General features: G+C 46.9%; 1 protein-coding gene across 1 annotated transcript in view; it reads right to left on the bottom strand.

Annotated features, from left to right (window-relative positions):
• LOC149347549 (uncharacterized) overlaps nucleotides 1–23667 on the bottom strand; it is a 68780-nt gene extending 45113 nt beyond the window's left edge. Inside the window, exon 1 of the mRNA XM_089587195.1 lies at nucleotides 22792–23667. The gene's annotated coding sequence lies outside the window, so the exon portion shown is untranslated. The remainder of the gene's footprint in view (nucleotides 1–22791) is intronic.
• Nucleotides 23668–23916: the final 249 nt, after the last annotated feature.

Here is a 23916-nt window from a genome sequence, read left to right as displayed (position 1 = left end):
AATGAGAGCGTGTTACTTCGCGCGCACTCTACCAGGGAAGACAGATGATGATGAATAAATTGTATTCTATTCGCCACCGCAAAAATGCTTGCCTTACTCACGCGTCATAACCATCCTGCCAGTTTTTTTATAATGCCGAAATATAGCCTATGTCTTGCAAGCACTACTGCCGCCCAATACTGTGTCTGAAAATCATGACGACACTTTTGTGTCAACGAAAGAAAGGCCTGCTCGATAGTAATCCTGGTTCAAGGTCAAAAAGAGTACACTGAGTACATGACCACTTATAGGTGGAAGGTTAGGTTGCCCATGTTATCTGGGTTGTGCTTGGAAGAAAAAGAAGCAGCAGAGGGCGACGAAGATAGCCTCGGTTGAATGAATACGCAGAATACGCGGATAGCAACACAGGTCCAAGGTCACGCGAATAAAATAGAAGCACGCAGCGTAGTGCGCATTGAATACACCACCCCGTATAGCGCACACTACAAGCATGACCGTGCAGGTAGGTTACGTGTAAGTGAATGGATAGGCGATCCGTGTTAACCTGGTCAGCTGGGAAGATGAATAAGTAGAAGATGAAGAAGAAGATGTTGGAGAAGGAAAAAAAAAGGGGTCGATGATTGCTATGGGTTCAATGGGATGTCACCTAATAGAGGTTAGCGCTATGAAGGCTTTAAAAGAAGCACTTTATAGAAAATGAAGGGTAATACCTCCGTTTAGTCTGCATTTTCTTTCTTTTTTCTTTTAAGCGGCAACACCACCGCGGTTTCATATACTCCAGTTGATCGCTCTCACTAGTCGTCGCCACTTATCCGCGAAGGAGAACAGAATAAGTATAACTATCTCGGTCGCTTATAACAGGGAGAACACGGAAGACATCTAGTCGCGGTCATCCCGGCGCGTATGCGGTCACGAGCCACGCAGCGAGGTCATCCGAGCGATCTCAGTCAGCCGTTCACACGGTCGACCCACCGAGCAGCCGCTGGAAGAGCGGGGGACGGACGAGGGTCAGTGAAAATCGGTCGCAGCGAAGGAACAGCGGTTGAAACAAAAGGCTCACGGAGAAGGCGTGGAAGAGTGGTTCGCCGGAGGCTTCCCGCCCATGGCTTCCGGCGAGGCTGGCGCGGACGCCTCCAGGCTCGTCGTAGGCGCCAGCGGAAGTTCCACCGATATATACCCAAGGCTGCCGATGGGCTAAAAGATGATCTGGTTGTGTAACTAGACAACTCAGCATGCCAATTCCCGTGACTGCGTCCTGGCTCAAGATCTGTCGGTTCGTTGTTAAAGGGCACAATAGGGTCAAGAATAACACCATCTGCCGGGCTAGTTGGTTGTGATCCATATGTATCAGCAGCGCGAACACAACACAGGAAGAAGAAGGAGAATATAGTACAGAGCGCTGAACACGAAATGTACTTGAATAACACCATCTGCCGGGCTAGTTATGGATCGCAACCAACTAGCCCGGCAGATGGGGTTATTCAAGTACATTTCTTGTTCAGCGATCTGTACTATCTTCTCTTTCTTCCTGTGTCGTGTTCGCGCTGCTGATACAATAGGGTAAAGGGGCTTCAGATGTACACGGATACGACTTCCAGTTCTTGCGACGGGTGCTTAGTAGGAGACGGTTTAGGATTTAGAGCTCACACACTTGGGAATGTCAGGACCCCTGTAACCATCAAGGCATTCCTCACATTCCGAGAGACGCAGGTTTGAGCACTAGACTGTAGACTTTGTTACAGACCGTAGGACGACTTGGACAAATTCCACACTGCGAACTGAATTGAACTTTCGTTCTGATTTCTCGTACCCTCCTTTTATCCCTCCCTCTCTCTGTGCAGGGTAGCCATTCATGGGTAGCCATAGATAATCTGTCTCCCTCAGCTCTGTCTGTCTGTCTCTTGCTGAAAACTAAACAAAGGCGATGTGCACTCAGTGTCCCCCTGTGCAGGGTAGCCATCTTTGGGTAGCCAGGGATAATCTCCCTGCCTCTACTTTCGTCTGTCTCTCTTGCTGAAAACTAAACAAAGATGACATGGACTCAGTAATAATGACGCGATGCAGACACTTGGCCGATATGCATTATGTGGCTTATCTGAAATATTAAAGCTTCGAATGTAGCGCTATATGCACTGCATCCAACAGTTATTAAGCCACTGAGATTCATTAAGTCGCGTAGACTACTGAATTCTTTCCAACGAGCTCATTTTCACCGAAACTCTTAGAGAGACGAGCGGTAACACACAATGCCTCGCGGTTACAATGCTGCACTGTCCTCCGCCCTCCGTCTTACGTTTGGCCTGACCCCTTTTGTACCCCACTTAACAAAGTGAACGCCACGCAAAACAGGTCCTTACGCGAGTATATGTGATGAATGTCCTTCTGAGCGTGTCTGTCGCCAAAGTGAGAGTTAGTCACACAGCTCGAGGCCCTGAGAGGCCTGCATTCAAAGACGGCCGGTTCCGGGGCGGCCGAAGAACGTTATCGCTCCCGGAGACCAACTGGGTAGGTGCTCAGTTGCGAAATCCTCTCGCTTAGTCGTCGAGTGCGTGCGCCAAACCCCTTGAATGGTCTCTGTGAATGGCGCTGAAACTGTGACCTGCATATGGTTTTCAGAGATAACGGGCGCGTATTGTTTCACTGCGCGAACGCCTTGTAGCGAGAGTGGCCTGAAGAATGCCGCGAAAAAATGTAGTCCTGTGCTGCTGCTTTTTTACGTTGTCGAAAATGGCGCTCTGAAATGAAGGTGGGATTTCAGCTACGTACGGTTCTCTAAACTGTTGTTTGTTTTACTACTCCGAAGCAGGAATGTCCAGATTGGCGACTAGCACAATCCCCCCCCCCCCCCCCCCCCCCCCCCCCCCCCGCTTAAACGGCGGCCGCTATCCCTTGGGCAGCGGCGACGTCTTCAGCCAGCTGGAGGAGCTTGATCTGTGTCCCCGGGTCGGGGCTGAGCATTAGAGCCTCCCAATGATTAGAGTCGGTTTCAGTTTATTTAAACGAACAAACAGTACATACACATATTTGTTAAATACACGAGGAAGTCCCAAAGCCAAAGGCTGCAAAGGGGACGTCCAAGAGACCTCCAGGGGACCTCCAGAGTCGGCAATGAAGTGATTCGCGGGTAGGGACTGCGGGCAGTTCCAGATCATATGACTTAGATCGGCTTTGCCATGGGGACCTAATCATTTTTTTGGCAATTTACGAGGGGGTACCCAAAAGAAACCGGACTTATTTTTGTTTGAACTTACTTGTTCACATTTTCAGCACAGACCTTCAATATCCTTCAAAGTACTCTCCACTTACAATGATACGCTTGTCGAATCTTTCATTCCATTTTTCAAAACATTGTTTAAATTCATCTTTTGTGGTGCTTGACAGTGCCTCCGTCGTTTTTTTCTTCACCTCAGCAACATCAGCAAAACGCTTTCCATTCACCTGTCTTTTCATTCTACTAAACGAAGAAAGTAGCACGTGGCAAGGTCGGGTGAGTATGAAGGTTGAGGAACAGAGGTCATGCCATTTTTGGTCCGAATTTTTCGTAGAGACAGGGCTGTGTGAGCAGGGGCATTGCCATGGTGGAAAAACCAGTCACCTGTCTGCCACAAATCTGGCCGCTTCCACCGCACACTGTTGCCCAATCTTTTCAAAACATCCAAACAGAAAGCCTGGTTAACTGTCTGACCCTGCGGAACAAATTCTGAATGGACGACTCCTCTCAAGTCGTAAAAACAAATCAGCATTGTTTTGAGGTTTGGTTTCACCTGACGAGCTTTCTTGAGGCGAGGTGAATTTGAAGTTTTCCTTTGGCATGACTGTTGCTTTGATTCAGGATTTAATTCAGGAACACTTGAGTTGTCCCCATAGCATCGTCCTTGAACGTCTTTCTGAATATTTCAAGTTTCCGTTCCACTTTTTCCGAGAAAAAATCAGAATTTCACCGGCGCACGCTGTTCACGAAAATCAGCCATTGCAAAAACGACACTCACACAAAACAGTCGTCACTCTAAAACTCTGCCTAAACTAGTCTGACCTCCTTCAGCGACGGCACTCGGCTTACTGACTCTGAAATGTTCGTTCTATGCTCTCCTAGCGGCAAAACGCGGTACCGCAGAAGCTGTGCCGATCCAAAAAATCAGTCCGGGTTCTTTTGGGTACCCCCTCGTATGTGCGAGACAATCACGACTATAACTGTTTTTCATGAAACTTTGGGGGAAAAAAAGCTGCTTTGAGTGCTAACTTCGGACTTTTGTATTGCTTGCTCGTAAGTGCGTCTTTCAGCACACAGGAAAGGCCTATAAGAAAGGGATAGCTAAATAGGCGGAAGAAAGGGTGTTGCGTGGCAGCGTCCAAAACACTTGCCTCGCCAATGTGCGAACATTGAGCACCCAAGAGCAAGTAGCGGCTAACAGGCGCGCCTATGTTGAAGGTTCTTGATCATCCCGTACCTCGGTGCAGCGGCCTTGCATCACTTCGCGTCTCAATGACACCATTCCGGCCACTTAAAGAAGCACCTCGGCTAAGCTGTTCGCCATAATGCACTGCTCAAGGTCGCGTTAGTATGAACACAAGGTCATTAAAGTGGGACCAGCGGGTGGTACCATTGGTACACTGATTAGAGGACCACCTAATTGGCGTAGAATGTTCGGAGTGGTATCAAACGATTCAGCGCGTTACGGAGAATAAGATTATTAGTCGAATCAAAGCGTAGCTTATCATAGGGCTTTGCACCGAAGACTTTTGGTTCCCCAAACCATGACTTCTTGAAACTTCTAACGTTCATTACGACCAAATTAATTGACATAGGACATTCGAAGTGGTCTCAAACGATTTGTCTTCTTGCGCTGTATACGTTAGCATCAAAATGTAGATATCCGGATATAACGAAAAGTTTACACCGGATATAGCCAAGATCGGTAATGAATTAATAAGTGCACAATGGTGTATAACCAATGGTGTATAATGGTGTATAATATGTTATAACGAGCTTAACACCAAACAAATGCATGCAACGAATAATCATAAGCGCTCCAGAGAGCTGAGCAGGATGGCACAAAGGCTTTCGCCTTGGTGCACGTGACTTAAGTGACTTAAGTGCTCGCCCTGAAGCCTTTCCCGATCACTGCGTGTGTTTGTTGTTCCGTGACAATGGGCCCTTCTCTTTGCACTTGCTGCTCGTACGCTTGGACTCGCACCGGATACGCGAGGGTCTCGTTTCGCGGCCTTGACTGCGCGTTCGCGAGCGTCTCACGTCGCCGCCGGTTGTAATGGCGGTTGCGTATACGATGAGGCTAATTGATTATGCGCGGCTGCGCGAGGGCGAGGCTAGTCGCAATTAGCGTTCCTTATTCTCGCGCCTCTGTGCGCCGCGCGCTCGGATGATGGGATGATAGCGTGGGATGGTATGTGTTTACCTCTCGCCGCTTTCTTTCTTCGTGTTTGAGATGAGAAAGAGAGAGGGAATGGAAATGTTGGAGGAGGAGGAGAATGGCACCTCTAACGTTTTCATCAGAGGAGAATTGCATCATAAATTAGGCGGTGGTATTTACCTTCGCAGCTGCTTTGTTATGCAAGGAGCGGCGGTGAAGGTAAAGTGAAGTATCGCCGATGAAGTAAGTCCTGTGCCGATCATGTCTAATATTCTTGGACCAAAAATTTTGAATATTGAAAAATTGTAAGGTACCCTGTCGAAAAACACAACAGATTTTCCTGTAGTATTTTGGGACCTGTCAACAGAAATTGTTGCAGTAACAACTGGATTTTCTGTAGTATTAAGCAGTCTCCTGTCTTAACGACAAAGGCTGTTCTGTCTCAGCAACAGAGAACTACGCAATGCTACAGAAAAACGTGTCGTACTACATGACGACAAAAATTTCTGTGGTGTTTTGGGGCACGCTCTGTCATGTTTTTCAACTAGATGCTGTTATGGGAATAATGAAGGTAATGGTCCATTCTTTCGATGTGTACCAAGATCTTGATTTCAAAGTTTTCCATCACTCGCATCGAGCAGTTAAGACTGCCACAGAATACCAATGGGGAATACTTTTGACGACAGCAAGAACGTTAATAGCAAACAAATGCAAAACTGCCGGCGGGAGATCTGCGGATAAATTGACTGTTATGGTGAACCCTTTACAATACATGAAAAAAAAAGCGTTCATAAACTCTTTCCTGTTCAAAAAGTATTTTGTCCGGAACTGTTTGGTATGAATAGGTTTTGAGGAATAAGAAAAATACCGACCGCAGTGGCTCCGCTGTCACGGCGTTCGGCTTCTGAGCGCGAGGAGGTCTCGGGATCGAATCCCGGCAGAGGCGGGTGCGTTTTGATGAGGACGAAATGCAAAAGACGTCTGTGTGCTATTAGATGTCAGTGCATGTTTAAGGTCCCCAGGGGCAGAATGTCAATGCAAAGCACTCCATTAGGACTTCCCACGCGTACTCCACTGTATCGGTTTTGGTATGCAAAATTCCATCCAATAAAGCAAGCCGCCATTACAGTCGTCAACGAATTCAACGCGATAATCCAATAGCGCGATGTACAAGCATATAAGACATATCTAAGGATATCTTGTGACCATATCTGAGCCTATATCTGACCATATCTGATCATATCTTCAAGCATATATGATCTGGCATATATGCCCCAGCAGCATCTATGCACTCCCTCCTCATATGTTTGGCTCCGTGCGATGTCCACAGAGAGCAGAACACACGCAAGGCTGAACACTCCGAGTACCACACCTCATTGTTTGGCCACCGCACATGGCCTAATCTGTATTTTTGTGGATGCCTAATTCCTGCAGCAACGCAATGAAGCGGCTATTACAGCGTTCAAGCTTTAGAGGACACCAGGTGAGTAGCCCCAAGGCCACCACTTAAAGGTGCAGTGGTCAGAATACGGATGCCGCTCTGAGCAATGAATCTTTGAAGATGGTTGGGTCATGACTCGCTCGAAAACGTGAATGATGCCTATAGGCAGGGCAAAGTGACACCTACTTAATTTACCAGACCGGCAAAGCGGTAATCAAACCGCTCGAAAAACTTCACTGCACGTCATACTCGCTACCAACGTGACCGATTCGGCGCATGCGCAATTATGACGTCATATGTCATCTTGGCGTAGTGTTGCATGTGGCCTCCGTAGACAAGAGTGATGAGCGTTGCGAAAGAACCCAAGCAGCAAAGGTATAATTGGCGCAATATTGGAAATGGATGGTTCCACCCTGGTCCTCTGTCGGACCGACGTTTGCCAATACGTTTGCAATATTGGGCCAGTTACCTATGCTGTTTGAAAAGCCACACGTCGATAACTTCGAGCTATTGGTTGTAGCAAGGAACGTGACCAGACTTTATCCCAAGCCTAGCAACGTGCGGACCATGGAGTCGGTTTGAAGTCATGTGAAGACTAAGGTCAGAGCGTATAGAGTGACTCCTATAATGGACTGTGTACCAGCCTGCGACGGTGTCTTACCGCAACGTTGTCCCAAGCTTCGACAAAGCTCCACAACGCATGCACAGAGCCCGATTAGGCCATAACAACTAACATGTATCAATTACCCTTTCTCAATCAGCCAGTAATGGCCTTCACTGACGCTGCGCTGGTCACTGAACAAAATGCGAGACGACAGACAAATAAATCATTGAGTGGAGCAAGGAACTCTGTTGAATCAGCAAGTTCAGAGTACTTAAAAACAAAGAGCAAACTGAATGGAGGAGCGATTACTTACACAGTTTTCAAGGACATCGTCAATGTTCGTGCTCATGGGAGCCTCAAGAAAACATATATAGGCGATAAACGAGCCAAATTCCAGAGAGTTATCTGCACCTAGTGTATAGCACCCCATCTCTGTCTTCTTAATAACTTTATGATCCAGGGTGACATCTGGACAGGATATGATAGAGAAGCGACCCATGTATGAGTGCACATAGACGATGCATACGTGTCTGAAGCTATGACGTCAATCAATTCAACCTCTACACGCTTCTCTCTTTCATTGAAAGAAGAAGGAAAACGTGGCAGGACTTGCCGTATAGAGTTTTGAACGAGGTTGGAATATTAACGAACAGAAAAGAACGACCATGGTGTGAAAAAAAAGGCGCTGTCTTGGCTTGCAATCTTGCACCTGAGTAAAAAGAAAGGGAATTAAACTTGCTCAGGACAGTCGGGAACTTCAGACACCTGTATCCTACTCTGCCGTCTTTTGAAGATTTCACCACCATCTTTCAATCTTGAGACGAGCTTCTAGACTGTGATAAGGTGACTGTGTGGAGTATCCATTTCTTGCGCAGTCGCCTTGCTTCTAAGTGACGAACAGATGATCGATGGAAGAGATACCGCTATTTACTTTTTTCTGCTGTATTCAGCAGATTATTTTTCCTCATTAGCCTTGCTACACTCGAATATGTGAATCTACGCCATATTTATTCTTGAACTTACGCCCTTTGCCAAAATTAACCTACCAACAGGTTTTTTTTTTCTCAACACTATAGTAAAGCCTTTATGGCACCCCTAAAGACCGAAAGGTGTCCGAACATGAACACAAGGGTTCACCTTACTGCACACAGATTCAAAGCTTATAAGGGCTGCCCCAAGTGCTTCGCTACGCGGCTAAGAATCAAACCACCGCTGCTCGGTTACTTTTGGGAAAGACGGTATGTATCAGGGGCAAAAGAAATGAGCTGAGCGAATTATCAACTGGGTACATCACTTACAGTGTTAAATTACGCACACGAGTATGTTGCCCTCGTAACTTCTTTCACTTGTTCAGAACCATGACTAGATTGTTTAAACATACTTCTCAGCCTAAATTATAAAGCTATAAATGCGCCAATTACAGTTAAATGCCGAACCTTCAACCGGCTGACTGAAAGTATTAGTCTGGTACCTACCAGGCTAAAAAACTGTTTGGTAGGCTGGTTGTTAGACTTGTGTGTTATGGTACCTAGCCTGACACCTAGCCTGGTGCCTAGCCTGATACTTAGCCTGGTGTCTAGCCTGTATAGGCTGGCTGAGGTGGCATACCACCGTAGAAATACTATGTAGAGGGGGATGGAGACGAGAACGCAGCTAACACGCTTGAAAATGTAGTACCAGTCCTCATTAGCATCTCTACCATCGCACCAAGCAAGTTGCTGAAGAATCGCGTGGACTTTGTTTTCATGTTGGAGGCGAATATACAGTATGCACAGGTCAGATGCGTGCCGACTCTCCCTGGTTCCGTTTATGCGTCCCACAATTCGCAACTTCCACACGGATCCGGCGATTTTGTTAGGCGTGGCGAGGACATCGCGCGAGACCAAACAGTGCTCGGCTCTCGACACTTGAAGATTGTACTGCCAGACGCACTGTGTGTCGCAACTGCGGTGTGAAGTGGTTTCCCATTCCAGATGCGATCTCTAGCCGTCGCAGTGAGGCGCGACAGAAGACGCCACTCGCATACACCCGACTTTTTTACACGGCTGCCCGAGCCACTCGTTACCCGCAAACCAGTGCGTGCGATTTCCTAATGGCCCCGACACGGATGCATTACCGCCCGCCCGCCTGTGCCGACAGCTCTGCAGGATACGGTTTTCCATCCTGGTAGTCTTGGGGTATTTTTTCCTCTTAGTTTTCATCCGCGTTTGCGTGTAATATTCTGGCTTTTATTTGCTTTACTTTCGCCGTTCGCAAACGAGTGAGCTGACGTCTACTAGCTGTAGTACAGGGCCGATCACACTAAGCGGGAACATTTGAGAGCGTGGCTCCAGTATCGCGCGCATATGGCGCACTGTCACATTTCTTGGACGCTGTCGTACTAGGCAGCGGCGACTTGCATTGCACGAAGCGGAAAACCACGTGCTCAAATGTTCCCGTTAAGTGTGACCAACTCGGTACTTTCTACGCGGTCTTGCGCTTTATGTGCTGTTCTTCAGGGAGGGTAACAAGGAAGATGTGACCTATTAGAAGTGCACTAGAAGGGAATAAAAATGAGGCAGGGGGAGTCAGAAGATCAGATGTGAAGGTGAAATTAGGACATACGCGGGGACGCGCTGGGCGAGTCTGGTGACACACGCAGCTAATAAGAGATAAATGGGAGATGCCTTTTACAGCAGTGGAGTTAGTCTGGCTGATAATGGCGATCCTTCACAGAACTATTGCATATCGACAAAGTGAGAATTATAATAACAGTGTGCTTAAATTTTCTATAGGCAATTTTAGACTACCACAGTTGCAGGATGAATAGCGCTTTTAAGCATATTTAGTGGGCAAACACCCGTAAGCCGCCACCTTCGATTTAATATACGTGACGCACGTTAAGAATCTGAGAAGTACAAACCCACTACCTCTATCGCAGGTTAACTAGTTGGGAACAAACATGTCCTTTATACCAAAGGAGGTCGAAATTACTGGTAACGAACTTTCAAGGTAACCGACCTCTTTGATGTTAAAAAGGAACTCGGTCTGTTGCGTACCAGCAGCTTCAATTTACTTGTGTCAGGAGCTTGTATCAGATTCGTGTTACCTTGACCCAGTCTACAGCCTAACGCCGACCAGAATTATAATTTCACAATACAAACAGAAACTCGGTCATTGCACAAATACGCCAGATTAAATACCGATAATATACTATAAAACACATTTCTGAAGCTATAGAGCAAAAGCTTCGAGCATTATTCGAAAAGTGTGCTATTGTCGCAGGCTCGCAAACCGACCATTAAGCTCTGGATGTTGACGGCTCACGTTCGCAGCCTTTCACTGCATGGACACAAAATTGCGTGGACGCTTTGGCAACTAAAGTGTTGAGAGGTGAAAGCCGAAGACTCTATGGTGTGACGATTTCCGGTGGATGTGACGTCACACCGTTCCCGTGTCTATATCGACACCCAAAATATACATCTTTCGGGGATCTTAAGTGTTAATTATGCTTAATTACACATTTTTCCATCTAATTTGACACAAATTAGACGTTTTCCCGACCATTCTGTGACCATTTTCACTATGCCGCGACGACTTCCGGTGGATGGGACGTCACACCCTTCCCGTGGTTATATCGACGTCCGCGCTATTTCGACGCAATTTAGACGTTTTTGCCTATAATTATTTAACTAATTAAACTACAGTCCTCAAACTTTGCTTATACGTTTATTTTTCCTCCTCTATCTGAGGCAACCATTGGTTTCCTTCTATCTTTTTAGTTCCCGAGTTAAACGCGCGTGACACGCTTTGTTAACAGACGACAGTATGAGCCATTAAAGGCTTTCGCCTTAAAATTTGTTCTATAGTGTGTACACTACTAAACTCAGGGGTCACCAGGTGGCAGGTGTGATGGGCGAAGCCGGTAATATAGTATAATTTTCAGCTGTTTGCTTTATTAACAATGCCATTAATGATATTGCCACTATCACTTCTATTACCAATACCAACGTAATAAAGGTCATTAGTGTTTTTTGCATGAGAAGCCTGAAAGCTCTTCAAAATCCGATGTCCAAGTTCTTTTTGAAATTGATCGTTGCGCCATCTCTGAAGTGGAAAACGTACAGAAGTGCCTAAAAAAAGACGCTAGAATGGCATGCATGCCTTTAACCTTTCGTCTTTTGTACACATTACGGCCCAACAATGAAGAAAAGTTTGCCTCTGAGATGATTTCATTACTGTGGACAACATATCCACCAGTTCTCCTTGAATTAGTGGCACATATCTTCCTCGCATTCCATTACACGAACGCATTAAGTCCACAAACAAACATGCGTTGTTATCCTTCGATTGCTCCTTGAGTGCGGATTAACGGTCGCTCCGCTCATAGCTGTGTTCGGTCTTGTGAACACGCAATCAGGCTGGGCCGATCGGGTCATCGAAGCTCAATCGAAATCGCGAGCCGGTAAAATAACCCCGGTGCTCTTTTTACAGCCGCCGTTTAGGGCGAAACTCACAGGCTCCATGCAAAAATAATGCTGGGGCCCAATGCTTAATGGCTGTGACACAGATTAAACAAAGCTGATTCCGTGAGGCGGATTCCGCCCGTCCTCTCTCTACCGCTTTTCGTTTTGCGCGCTTTCAAGTTCTTGCGGTTCCCGTTGCAGGGGAAAAGGGCTTTTTTAATCCAGCCGCAAAAATGCGTAGCACGTACTCTGGCAGTTGCTGCTGAGGCATTTGCATACTCACTTCGCTCGCCGAAACGAGAAATACGCGACGCGGCAGGCGTATTGGAAATCGTGCTCGGCTGTATAGGTTTTTCGCAAGCCTAAAGGCATTGCGGCGCCTGTGTCGTCTGCAACGCATTCGTCTTCTGCGACGTCTGCTACGGTCTGCTCGTGCAGACGAATAAAACGGCGGGCTCGGCTTGTTAGCGACGATGAACCAATTCGCAGTGTTTAAAACATGCCGTTTAACTATTTCGATTTTGTTGCTGAACAAAACGTTTCTTGTTGTTTTTTAACTGTTCTCAACGGAGAGAAGGGAAGGATTCACTTTGTTAGAGACCGCAGCAGTAGCAGCAGTTTAAAAACTTTTATCTACAAAAAAGTGCCATCAGGTTGTCTCCCCTGAATGAATGAATGAATAAAGCTTATTGAGTACGGCCAGGAACGGTGGGTGGCTCCCCCTATATATTCCAAGTAGTCACTGGACTCCACTGCGATCTCTTGTTCCAAGAACAAAGCAATAGTTGAGCTTACATTTGGTCGCTTCCAAACTGATGCGCCACGTGGCGGCAGTGAAGCTAACTAATCTTCGGCTTACTGTCAGAACGAAATCGGTTAAAACCCTTCTATTATTCATAATAGGGTGCGTGTGCACGTTGATCTCTGAAAATGCGGCACTGGAGATTGCCGGATTACGACGCAGAGTTTCGCAGAAGGTTTGACTGCGGAATACGTTAGAGACCGAAACTGAGGAGTGGATTAGCTTAATTCTGTGGGCGAGCTGATTAGGCAGGTTTGTATATCAAGCATGAAATATTCAGCAGGCGTAAATGTCATGCGTAAATGACGCTGAAGTTGAATAGCCCGATCTCGTCTGCAATTTTCGATAAAAGTGGAATGACCGGCACTTTGAGATTTGAGTTGCATGGTGAAAGCGACCGCTGCTGCCTCACGGCTGATATCAAACTGCGGGTAATATAATTGTCGTAAAAGGGCAGGGGAGTACAGCTGTAAAGGACATTTGTACAAACACTTCTAAAATATATTATTATGATCCAGTTGGTGGGTTAGAGCCATTTTGCATTAGCCAACAGATTATGTTCGATCGGACCTGCAATAAAGCGCATTTTGAATTTGGGCTAGTGCTAGATTAGGTGTGGGTCAGTTTCAATCATCCGTCAGAATATATTGGTTCTATATTTCGACGGCCAGCAGATTATTTACCACCGTTTTCGAGCGGCCGTCAGTTTATGTTGCTTCATTTGGGGCCAGCCGTTAGTTTGTGTAGGATCCGTTCCGGAAGGGCCATTAGTAATGCGGTTATTAAGAAATACGCTGCCGATACAATTAAACAATAACTATTTTAGGCTGGATTCATTTTTACGAAGCTATCAGCTACGATGGATTCATTTTGGCAAACCATTGCGTTATGACGGATTCATTTTGGGCCTCATATTAGGTATTGTCCGATGCATTTTTGTTCAGTTATAAGTTATTTCACCAGGTGCACAGGCAATGCCATTAGTAAGATTTTAAGTTAGCTATAAAGGTCACGGTACTACTTTACACGAAGCTTACAGCTCCGTTGAGTAACTGACACCAAAAATGAAATATAAATGCACTGTGAGGCACTGGGACGCAACTACATTCCAACTTCTGAAAAGCTGTACGAACATTGAACTGCCATCATATGTTCGAACTGGGACCATTGCTATGAATGGTGAATCTTTGAGCGGAAATAAATTGAAGAAATTTTCTATCATTCCCTTGCTATGTACCCATAATTGTTGTGTATCCTGGCATTATTACCACCTATGTTTCTCGTATTTTCAAGCAGTTAAAAGACATAGTGACCTCAGCTATTAATGCTATACGCGATTTAGTATTTTCATGCGCAGTACATTGTATAGTCAACAGAACAACCCGTTTGAAGCACGCCTATGACAGCCACTATAAAAATCGTTCAGTCCAACACACGCTCACAATTAGTGCCTCACTCATGTACCACCAAACCTTCAGCACAGCAAAAACCTCGTGTTCCCGCGCAGACAACCAATTGAATGTCGACGGGTGAAACTGCGTAAAAATTCCTTCCTTTGATTTTGTTTGCCTTAAACAGTTCAGCAGAGACTAAACGATCACTGCACCCAATGGAATTTACCGCGCTCCGTGCCCTAGGATCTGCAATATGTAATCGCCGCTGATAATCTGGTCGATACACATCTAGTATGTTCACCTTTCTTGTTCCTTCCCACCCGCTCCTGTATGGAATGCTGATCGGCTCTGAGAGTAAATAAAAAAAATCTGCGGCCACCCGCATTGGAGCAATGCGAAAGCATAACGTCCACATACTAGTCCGTGGCTGTTCTGACGTCCACGTACTATATCGATGTCCATGGCTAGTTTGACGTTTAAGCGTATTTTCTGCGTTCATTCGAGTTTAATTGATCGACTACTAAATAACCTCATCAACCAAATTTTTCCCACGGCAACATTTCATCACACAATATCTATCACAATCACACTTTCACACATTTATCTTCAGAGAACGACGTAATCGTGCGTACAATATTTGCAGGCACGTTTTGCGGACACTTTTTAATGTGAGAGCGTTATATACGGCTCTGTCGCGTCAGCACAAACTGTCCGCAAATTTGTCCTCACGAGTACGTCGTTCTTTGAAGATAAATTCGCGAAAGTGTGATTGTGACAGATGGTGTGTGATAAAATGTTGCCGTAGGAAAAATTTGGTTGATGACGTACAGTCGCGGGCAAAAAAGATTAGCACACATGACGGAACACCAGAGCGCCGGAATGACAACGCGTGGCGCTGCGGGTGATGAAGAGGCTGATAACGAGAGTGCCGGGCCGTTCCCATTCTACAGTATTAGGGGGGTTCAGTGGACTGCCACGGACAGCAAAATTACTGGCTAAAAGCAGCGCTATCATCTATTGTTCCCTCTAGTTCCTTTTGACAAACCATCGCGGACATAAAAAAACAGTAATAAAAAGAGGCCATCTTTGCTCATGATAACCGAGCCAAAATAAATGCCGCAAGCACAGTCACGTAGGTAGGGTAGGCACTTCAACGCTCGGGCGGTGCACGCTTGATAAAGCTCACTTCATGCCACCCCCTCTCCCCCCCCCCCCCTACACTGCAAACATGGAAACGACCCGTTAGGCAGGTCTGCGTACCGCAGCGCCGCGTGGTGAGATATACAAATTCTGATCACCAATGATCTGTGCTAATATTTTTTGCTCGCGACTGTACAGCTAGATAGTTAATTAAACGCGAAAAAAAAAATGCGAAAAAATACGCTTAGACCTCAAAATATCCGTGAACGTCGATATAGTACATGGACATCAGAACAGCCACGGACGTCGATATAGTATGTGGACGTCAGAACAGCCACGGACGTCGACCTAGTATGTGGACGTTTTGCTTTCGCCTTGCTCCAATGCGGGTCACCGCAGTGATCTCAATGTTTTTGCTCACGCGACATTGCAGTATAATGCTTTCGAATTAATAAAGTCAAATGAAATTAAATGAAACTGCGTTCGGCACGCAGGACATTTAGTGCACCGGCCCGCCATACGTGTCAGGGCTGCGGGTGTGACGTCCATTCGAAAATTCCGCATACCAGTGACTAAGTGACACGAAGAAAAAAAAAGAAAATCGAGTCGAGATCCTTATTTGCGCACTCCTGCCTCGGAGCGGTGCAAAGGCGTCGCCACCGAGTGATGGGGTCGCTGGCATCGCGAAGGCCGCGTCACGGTCAGCCTTGCCGTAAGGCGACGCTGTTCGGGGAGACACGGCGAACAGAAGAGAAAAAGTTACGCTCGTGCGAGATGTCTATCGCAATTAATAACTCGCCCAGCATTCCGCTCAGGGCGAAACGAACGTCCGGTCGCGTGCTTACGAGAGGAAAACAAGACCGTGAATGTCCCCGCCTGCTCTCGAGTCTCCCACGACCCTTGCATGGCGTCCGTATCGCTGTACGCAAAGCACTTCGATGCTGGACTTGCTGTACAATCTGACGCGATTTGAAGGTGATCGCTTTAGGCCTAACCAACGTAGATTAGAGTGCTCTGTCGGAGTTTAATGTGGCAATAAAGATGAAGGAAATGCGTGAACTTAGCTAGGCGATAGAGTTATCTACCCTGTACGGTTATTTTCATCGGAGAGTAATTTGCGACAGTGGTTGCTCATGGAGAATAATTTGCGCCGCTCCGAGCAAGTGTATGTTGGTTCTCGTTAGCCGGAACTACCGCAATAACCTTCAAATTGTTTTAGCTATGTATTTTAACTATGTATTTAACTTCGTGAAGTAACTCTATTTGAAGTTAGGGAAGCCGGTAGTATTGCTATGGCTGAAAATGTTCAGGTCACGTGGTTTTTCGGACATGCCGTGGCGCACTTGTGGTCTGCCTGAAGTTTTAAATATGTGTGTATGGTGGATGGAGTCATAGACTCCACTTCTCAAGACATTTATGTTTGTTAACTGCTGCAAGTGCTCCATTATGAAATTCGACGGCAAACCGTGTAGCCTAATGAGCTTTTAAGGCGAAAGCCTTCAATGGCTCATGCTGTCGTCTGTTAGTAGAGGGTGTCACAACCTTTGGCAGCGTGTTAACTCAGGAACTAAAAAAGATAGGAGAAAGAAAACGAATGGTTGCTTCAGAGAGAGGAGGAAAAATAAACCTAGAAGCCGCGTTTGATGGCTGTAGAGTAATTAGTTATTTAATTATAGTCAAAAATGTCAAAATTGCATCGAAATAATGCAGACGTCGATATAGCCATGGAAACGGTGTGACGTCACATCCACCGGAAGTCGTCACGGCATACTGTCCTCGGCTTTCGCCTCACAACACTTTAGTTGCCAAAGTGTCGTCGCAATTTTATCCAAGGTTGTACACGGAGTCGTCACCAATAATTGACTTCGAAATGTTTTGATCTAAATTTATTTTCCTATCTTGCAACAGCGGAATGACCGGGCGCCATTATACCGATGCCTTTCAGCTCAGTGCAGAATGAAATGGCGAAAAACAGGGAGCGGGAAAAACAGGTGTCGAGTTCCTGAAACAAGTTTCAGATTCTAGTCTCCAACGAATAATTCCAAGATGCTGCTGTACTCAAGCGAGACAGACTCTGAAATCAAAACCTCCGCGGTGCCGCTAGAAACGTGGCTCTCCTGGCCGAAAGAGAGCTCCTAATTATATGTTGCAGTCTTGGAATCTATCCAGGAAGCACTTTGCTTTTTAGTGCGTCAAGGAGAAGGGTTTTGTTTCTGGTTACTTCTCTTCGAGTCTTCTTCCAACATGTTCTCCGCATACAAAAGAATCGCAAAGTGGTTAAAGCTTTACTAACAAGAATTTGCGTCTTGTACTTTCGCATTCACATACTGAGATAACTCCAGCAAGCGAGGTGACTTAACAAAGAGCATGATATCTCTGAATGAGAGCGTGACATTGCTGGGCATGACACCTGCGTGAATGCAGAACGACACCTGCATGACAGTGCTGAGCATGAATAATCATGACACCTGCTGAGTTCAAAGCGGAACCGGATCAAAACGGAGAGAAATGGTAACAATCCCCTTCCCCATTAGGATTAACCTTGGTAGTGCCTCTTGTCTCAGAAGCCACTTAAAAGGATTTCAGTGCATTCCCGAGCATACTTTACAAGGTTCATTAAAATGGCGATCACGTCAAGGCTATTGCTCAAGCAAAAACCTTGAAGATGAAAAGCTCAAACTTAACTTTGAAATCCTCACGCTGTGGACGTTGAAAACAGCTTCTAGGTCGCGCTGTAAGAAACAAGCAACAATAAAATGGCATTCGAAGATAGCGATAAATGAACTTCATCAGTGCCAGACTGTTATATCTCAACAACGGCCGGTGTTGCCTCCAGTTATAAAAGACATGTCTTTCTTGCCTAATAGTATAAGGGCTTTTTTGTCTCCACATGAACCTGTTTATTTGCTTTCATTCAAAAGCGAACATCACTTTATGCGAGTCCTTCAAAAGCTGCTTGTTTACAATATGTCATTCTAATCGCGGAATGATATATGTACCGAGTCGAACACGTATGTGCATGTACTATCGCGCTCAATATGAGTTGCAACGTGCGGTCATCGACCGGGGCTCGTTCCGTGGTGTGCCTCCTCCAAACAGTCGCTCGGAATTCCGGGAGAAACTGCTGTTCCAGGAAACAACAGCACCCCCGCTCAGGAAAAAGTTTCTCCCAGAATTCTGAGCGACTGTTTGGAGGAGGCACACCACGGAACGAACCCCGGTCGATGACCGCGCGTTGCAACTCATATTGAGCGCGATAGTACGTGCACATATGTACACGTATATGTACAGCCTTTGTCAAAAGTAACCAGGCTGCATGGTTTGCTTCTCATTCATATAACAGAGCGCTCACGGCTTCCCTAAAGATCAAAAAGTTGTTTGAAGGTGAGAACAGGGGTTCTCCTTACCATACAGAGATTTAGAGCTTTGAGGGCTGGCATAATAGCTTTAATATACGACTGAGAAGAAAAAAATGTGCAGCCTGGCTACTTTTGACAAAGACTGTACATATGTACATATGTACCGACATATGCACATATGTCATATATGAATGACATATGTACATGTGTACCGGCTCGAACATTCAAAGGTACGCAAGAAGAATAAGATTTTAATGCTTATATTCCAGCACTTGTAGTGCTGGGATACTGCAGTTATCTAAGAGTCTCTGAGTAATTCCTGCGAAGAAGTCTTCGCGTTATGTATTTCCAGGCAACAAGTATTACCGTTTATTACACGCTACACACCACCCTCATTTACATAGGTCAGTGACCTCTCCAGCGCCCGCAGGTACGCCATTCATTTCTACATTAATACTTTTCGCTTGTTTCAGTGCAAACAACGCATTCAGCAGCTACGTGACGATGCCGGTATACAGCGAATTGCCCGCGCCGTCGGAAATCTACGTATCTGATTGCACAGAAGAGCCTTATTATTCATGTCCAGAGGAAAACGTTTAGAAAGGGTTTCCCCCTCCGTGCCGACTTGCGCTGGGCAGCTGCAAAGCGCTAAACGATCCGTCTTCTCCAAGTGGTAGCAGGAAGCGGACAGGTGGGGGCCTGGGGTCGTTCTAGGAATGCAAATCCTCGGGCCATTTCTCTTCGCCAGCCGAGCGAATCCGGGCGCCTGACTGTTGACCCGCTTATTTGCGCGGCGCGGTTACGTCAGGTCAGGTAGAAGAAGATTCTGAGGCAGCCAGAGCTGCGAAGGAGGTTGGTTATGAGTGCATGTCTGGGAGATGAAACATTCGCGTTCCGGAGAGTCACCTCCGAGTTATGTAGACAGCGAGCTCGAAGATCAACAAAACACCCCCCCCCCCCCTCCTAAACAAGCTCAGATATACGCACAAAGATGTTAAGAAAACTTCTAGCTGTCACCACGTCGATTATAGTGATTGGTGATTGTCCTGCACTCAGTGTGGTCATCTGTAGTCGAACACGTACAGTTCAAGAATGCAAAGGCAAATGCCACACCCAACAATTCCGGACAAAAGCACTTTTGAGCGGAAAACTGTTTATGAACGCAATATTTTTCATGTAATGTAATATTTCACCATAACAATCAATATATCTGCAGATCACCCAATGTCCGTCTTGCCTTTTTTTTGGCCATTAAAATTTTTGCTATCGTCAAAAGCGTTGAACATTGCTTTCCTATGGCAGTCTTAATTGATCGATGCGATCGATGGGAACGCTTTAAAAGAAAGGTTTTGCCACATATCACAAGAATGGAACATTACCTTCAATATTTCCATTACAGTATCTTACATTTTTCCAATCCTCAAACTTTTGGCCCGCAATGTTGCACATGCCCTGAAAGGAGGCTCTCTAGCCAAAGGCGCTGTTAGGTAGTCACGGCATCGCGGTTAATCCGGTTAATATGTGGTTAATCTTCTCGCATCTGCCACTCCCCTGGGATGTCACGTTCACAGGCGCATGAGGATTAACGACGAAGTCATGATAATCGGTCGATGTGATTGGCTGGACGACCACCTGTCAAGGCCATTTATGTGGGCACTTTGTGGGCAATGGCAAGGGCATTTATGTGACAAATGCTGGTCAGCCAACAAAGATTTCAGTTGCCAATCAGTGCTGTGTTGTGTCCTTCCTTCAGCGTACCGTCTGTCACGCTGTAACCATGGAATTTGAAATAGCTTGTCCTAACTGTTTTGTAAATCACTCCTACGATCTTGTCGGTACACGCTATCTGAAGAGATTCCAGGTTACGACTTAAGCGCTGTGCAAATGTCTTGTAAGCAAATTAAGGGTGCCGTCTGTTACAAAAATTACTTTAGGCAGTCTATAGACCGTACCTAGACTTCTGTCTATAAACTCTATAGACTGTATGTAGAAAAATCCTAGAGAACAATCTATAGGCAATAAAAGTCGTGTAGACAGTCTAAAGACAACCTATAGATTTAGGGGCATACATTTTTTAGTAACTTTCGTCTATAGGAAGTCTATAGACACTGAATACACAAAAATAAACAAATATGGGAAGGCAATTGAGTTAATAAAGAAGTCTATAGACTATCTATAGACCCTTTTTATAAGGCGGAATGGTCCCACCCTCGGTGGACACCGGAATCAGTGAGAAGAATAAATGAGGGCGTCAGAGGTCGGGAGATAGAAAAAGGCATCGCAGTGGAGCGCTGCGCACTGATTTCAAACCCCTCAGTAAAACAGCTGCCTTGGCTCCATGTCTGGTCGACGTCTTGGTAATCCCACTCGTATCTACACATCTTTTTATAGTTTACGCAGAAGAATCAGAACACGTGGTTTTTAAGACTTGCGAGCACGTTCCAAAGCGATCTCGGCGCCATCGCTGAGTGCTTACAGCCACGTGCTGGCAAAAGCACAGAGCTGAAGATGGCGACACTTAGTAAAGTGAGGCCTCGCTAAGTGCTAAGTGCTCACAACTTGGTGGCGCTAAGCCAGAAGCTGCCACTCGCGCTAGTAAACCAGACTTCGTAGCTCGAACTTTCCTCAACCCCGTTAAATCGGCTCACCACTGACCGGCACTTTTGCCACCTACTAGCCAGGAACTCACGCTTGCCGAAATTTTTGGCAAAGGCCGGATGCGAACCACCGTGGTCTACAAGATATTTCGATAGTTAGGCTGCCGACTCAGTGGTGGATGTTGGAGTTTATACTTTCATGCCAACAAACTTTGAGATCGATGGTATATGGAGTGATCTAAACTATGAGAAAACCTGCCTGTATCCTCTCTGAAGCGCAGTTCAGCTTCTCGGGAGGGCAATAAGAACGCTACCGAAGTCACAGTTCTCCTGGTGGCGGTGGGGCAGCAGGCATAATATAGGGATGCTCGATTTTACTCCGTTTGTATTCCTCTTCCCATAGCCCTTAACTAGATATATATCACGGCATTACTAGCACTGGGATCTGTCCCCAAGATGGGATAGAATGAAAGACTAGTAACCCTTATACTCGTATTACACCCATCCTGAAACACAGTATGCACCCCACCGCGTTCTGGTATGCATATCGTGCTTTTGTCTAACGCGACCTTGCCTTGCAACTGGTTAAAAGCGCAACAAGCACTCTCGTAACAAACAGCGCTGACGCGGGCCAGCCATACACAGCAAGCAAAAGGCTCTGGAGCATTCCGGAGGAGCAGGTGCACTTATTGTCCTGTGCATCCGGATCTGGTTTGTGGCGCGGAGCGAAACAACACAATGACTCAGATGCGACAAGATCGCACTCCGGGTCGCAGACCAACGCTCCCCCCCCCCCCCCCCCCCGGCCTTCTCAAGTGTCGACTACGGCTTCAGGAGTGCTCTCCTGGCCAACCCCCAGCCAAGGAGATCTCCTCCGGGCGCGGCTTCGGCATATCTCGTCTCCACATCTCTTTCTTAGAGCGCGTGCCTTGAAAGTCTCTCGCGATTCTCGCCAGCTCCGAAGAAACCCGTGCATGAGCGCGCGCACGCATATAAGAGACACGCAGAGAGAAACGTGCCCACGCGGGCAGAGGTGGTGTCGCCAACTATGACCTTCCCGCGGGGGGTACACGTCCGCGAAGACAACGACAGTGTTATGGGAGTAAATCGGACGCCCAGATAACGCGAAGCGTTTTCAAGGTGTCTGTCGAGGCTTACAAGTAATGGAGCGACGCGTTCCATTATTTCCGCTCGCGAACACAAAGTGACGTCATCTGGAGAATCATGCTCCAGATAATATGGCCCATCTGTACAGGATCTCAGCCGGTCTACTTTGCTAGACGAGCTACAAGAAATTAAGCTGCAATCTGAAAAGGTTCCGTGAGTAAGTCTGGATCAGCCGCACGGAATATCTGTACAAGATTGCGATGATCTACATAACCTGCTCCTCTCATCGCGTACAAAGAACGAGCACGTGCGAGCCCCAGGACAAAAGAATTAGGGCGCGACTGCTCAAGACGGTGCCAGGAAGAGTAAATCCGGCATAGAATCACTCCTTTTGTAAGGTGCCTGACGGTTTTTCATAAGCTGCAACCTTGCTCTAATCTACCTGCTGTGCTCACGCACTTTAATTCACTCCTTTAAGTGTTGAGCCGCAAATACAACGAATGTTTCAAAAGTAGGACTAAATGAACACTCACCAGAATATGCAGGCTGTGGTCAATGGAATGTAGGAGCGGGGCCCTTTCCTGTAAGGCCCACGCGACGAGATGGCTCGGACGTGAACCGGATGTTGTCAGCTCCTTCGTCGAGGTGTGAAACTTCCAATGAGTAGATCCGCAAAGGATGTTTGCAGAATGTAGCACTTTTCCCGGAGGCTGTCGCTGCGTCACTCTTGGGTCTTACGGTTCAGATATACGATCTTTAACTGGTATGTATTCTTGAAGCACGTGAAGAAACGCTATCTCACCATCTAGGGATCGCTTTTGTTGTAGACGATTTAATAGTAAGTCGCTTAGTCTTCCCTTCCAGCCAAGGCGGCACCTTTGCACCAAAGGAAGGGAAGGATCTTCTGAGAGACCACTGAGGAGGGGGGCTTTAAATAGCTCGTTCTTACACAGTATCCCAGGAATGGTCAAGCAGTAGGCTTAAGCGCTGCTGAGGACGTGAAGAACAACTTCTCGCGACCGGCGACGTCCACAATGTCCAGGACTGTCGATGGCCAAAGTGGTCCGTCCGACTGTGGTCGCTCACCACGCAACGTTAGTTCTGCAGCTCGCAGCCGCGACGACTACGCACAGACACGCACAACACACAGGCTGAAGCAGTGATTGTAACCCTTTCGAAAAAAAATGACTAAGAAAAACCACTTAGGAGCGGTTGCACCTTCTGCCTCACGCACCGCACTCTACAGCGTCCGCATCCTCCCAGAGGTCGTCCCGCTCTGCGGGCTTAGCTGCAGCTTCGCCGCTAGACGAGAGGAAAGGAGAGCGGCAGGGCAGCGGAGGTCCGCCGGAACGGTCGAGGCACGGGAACGACGACGAGCCGACGAGTACGACTCTCACCGCGTCGGAGAAAGCGCCCTTTTGCTCTCTCCAGCCGGCTCCGCCGCGACGGTATTCCCGCTTACCCCCTCTCCCCGTCCAGGTGGTGGCGAGCGGCTTTCCGCGCACCAGAGCAATAAGAGCGAGTGAGCGAGAGAGAAAGAGACCAGGAGGCGAGCAAGAGAAGGAGGGCCACATCTCAGGGACGACGCTGTCGTCGTCGTCATCGTAAGCCTCAGCGGCGCGAAGGAGCTTGCCAGCACCGGCCGCAGAGCTTCGGGA

The sequence above is a fragment of the Amblyomma mixtum genome, chromosome 4, assembly GCF_055824585.1.
Source record: "Amblyomma mixtum isolate Tamu chromosome 4, ASM5582458v1, whole genome shotgun sequence".
Lineage (NCBI taxonomy): Eukaryota > Metazoa > Arthropoda > Arachnida > Ixodida > Ixodidae > Amblyomma > Amblyomma mixtum.
This window is presented reverse-complemented; position numbering and strand designations above follow the sequence as displayed.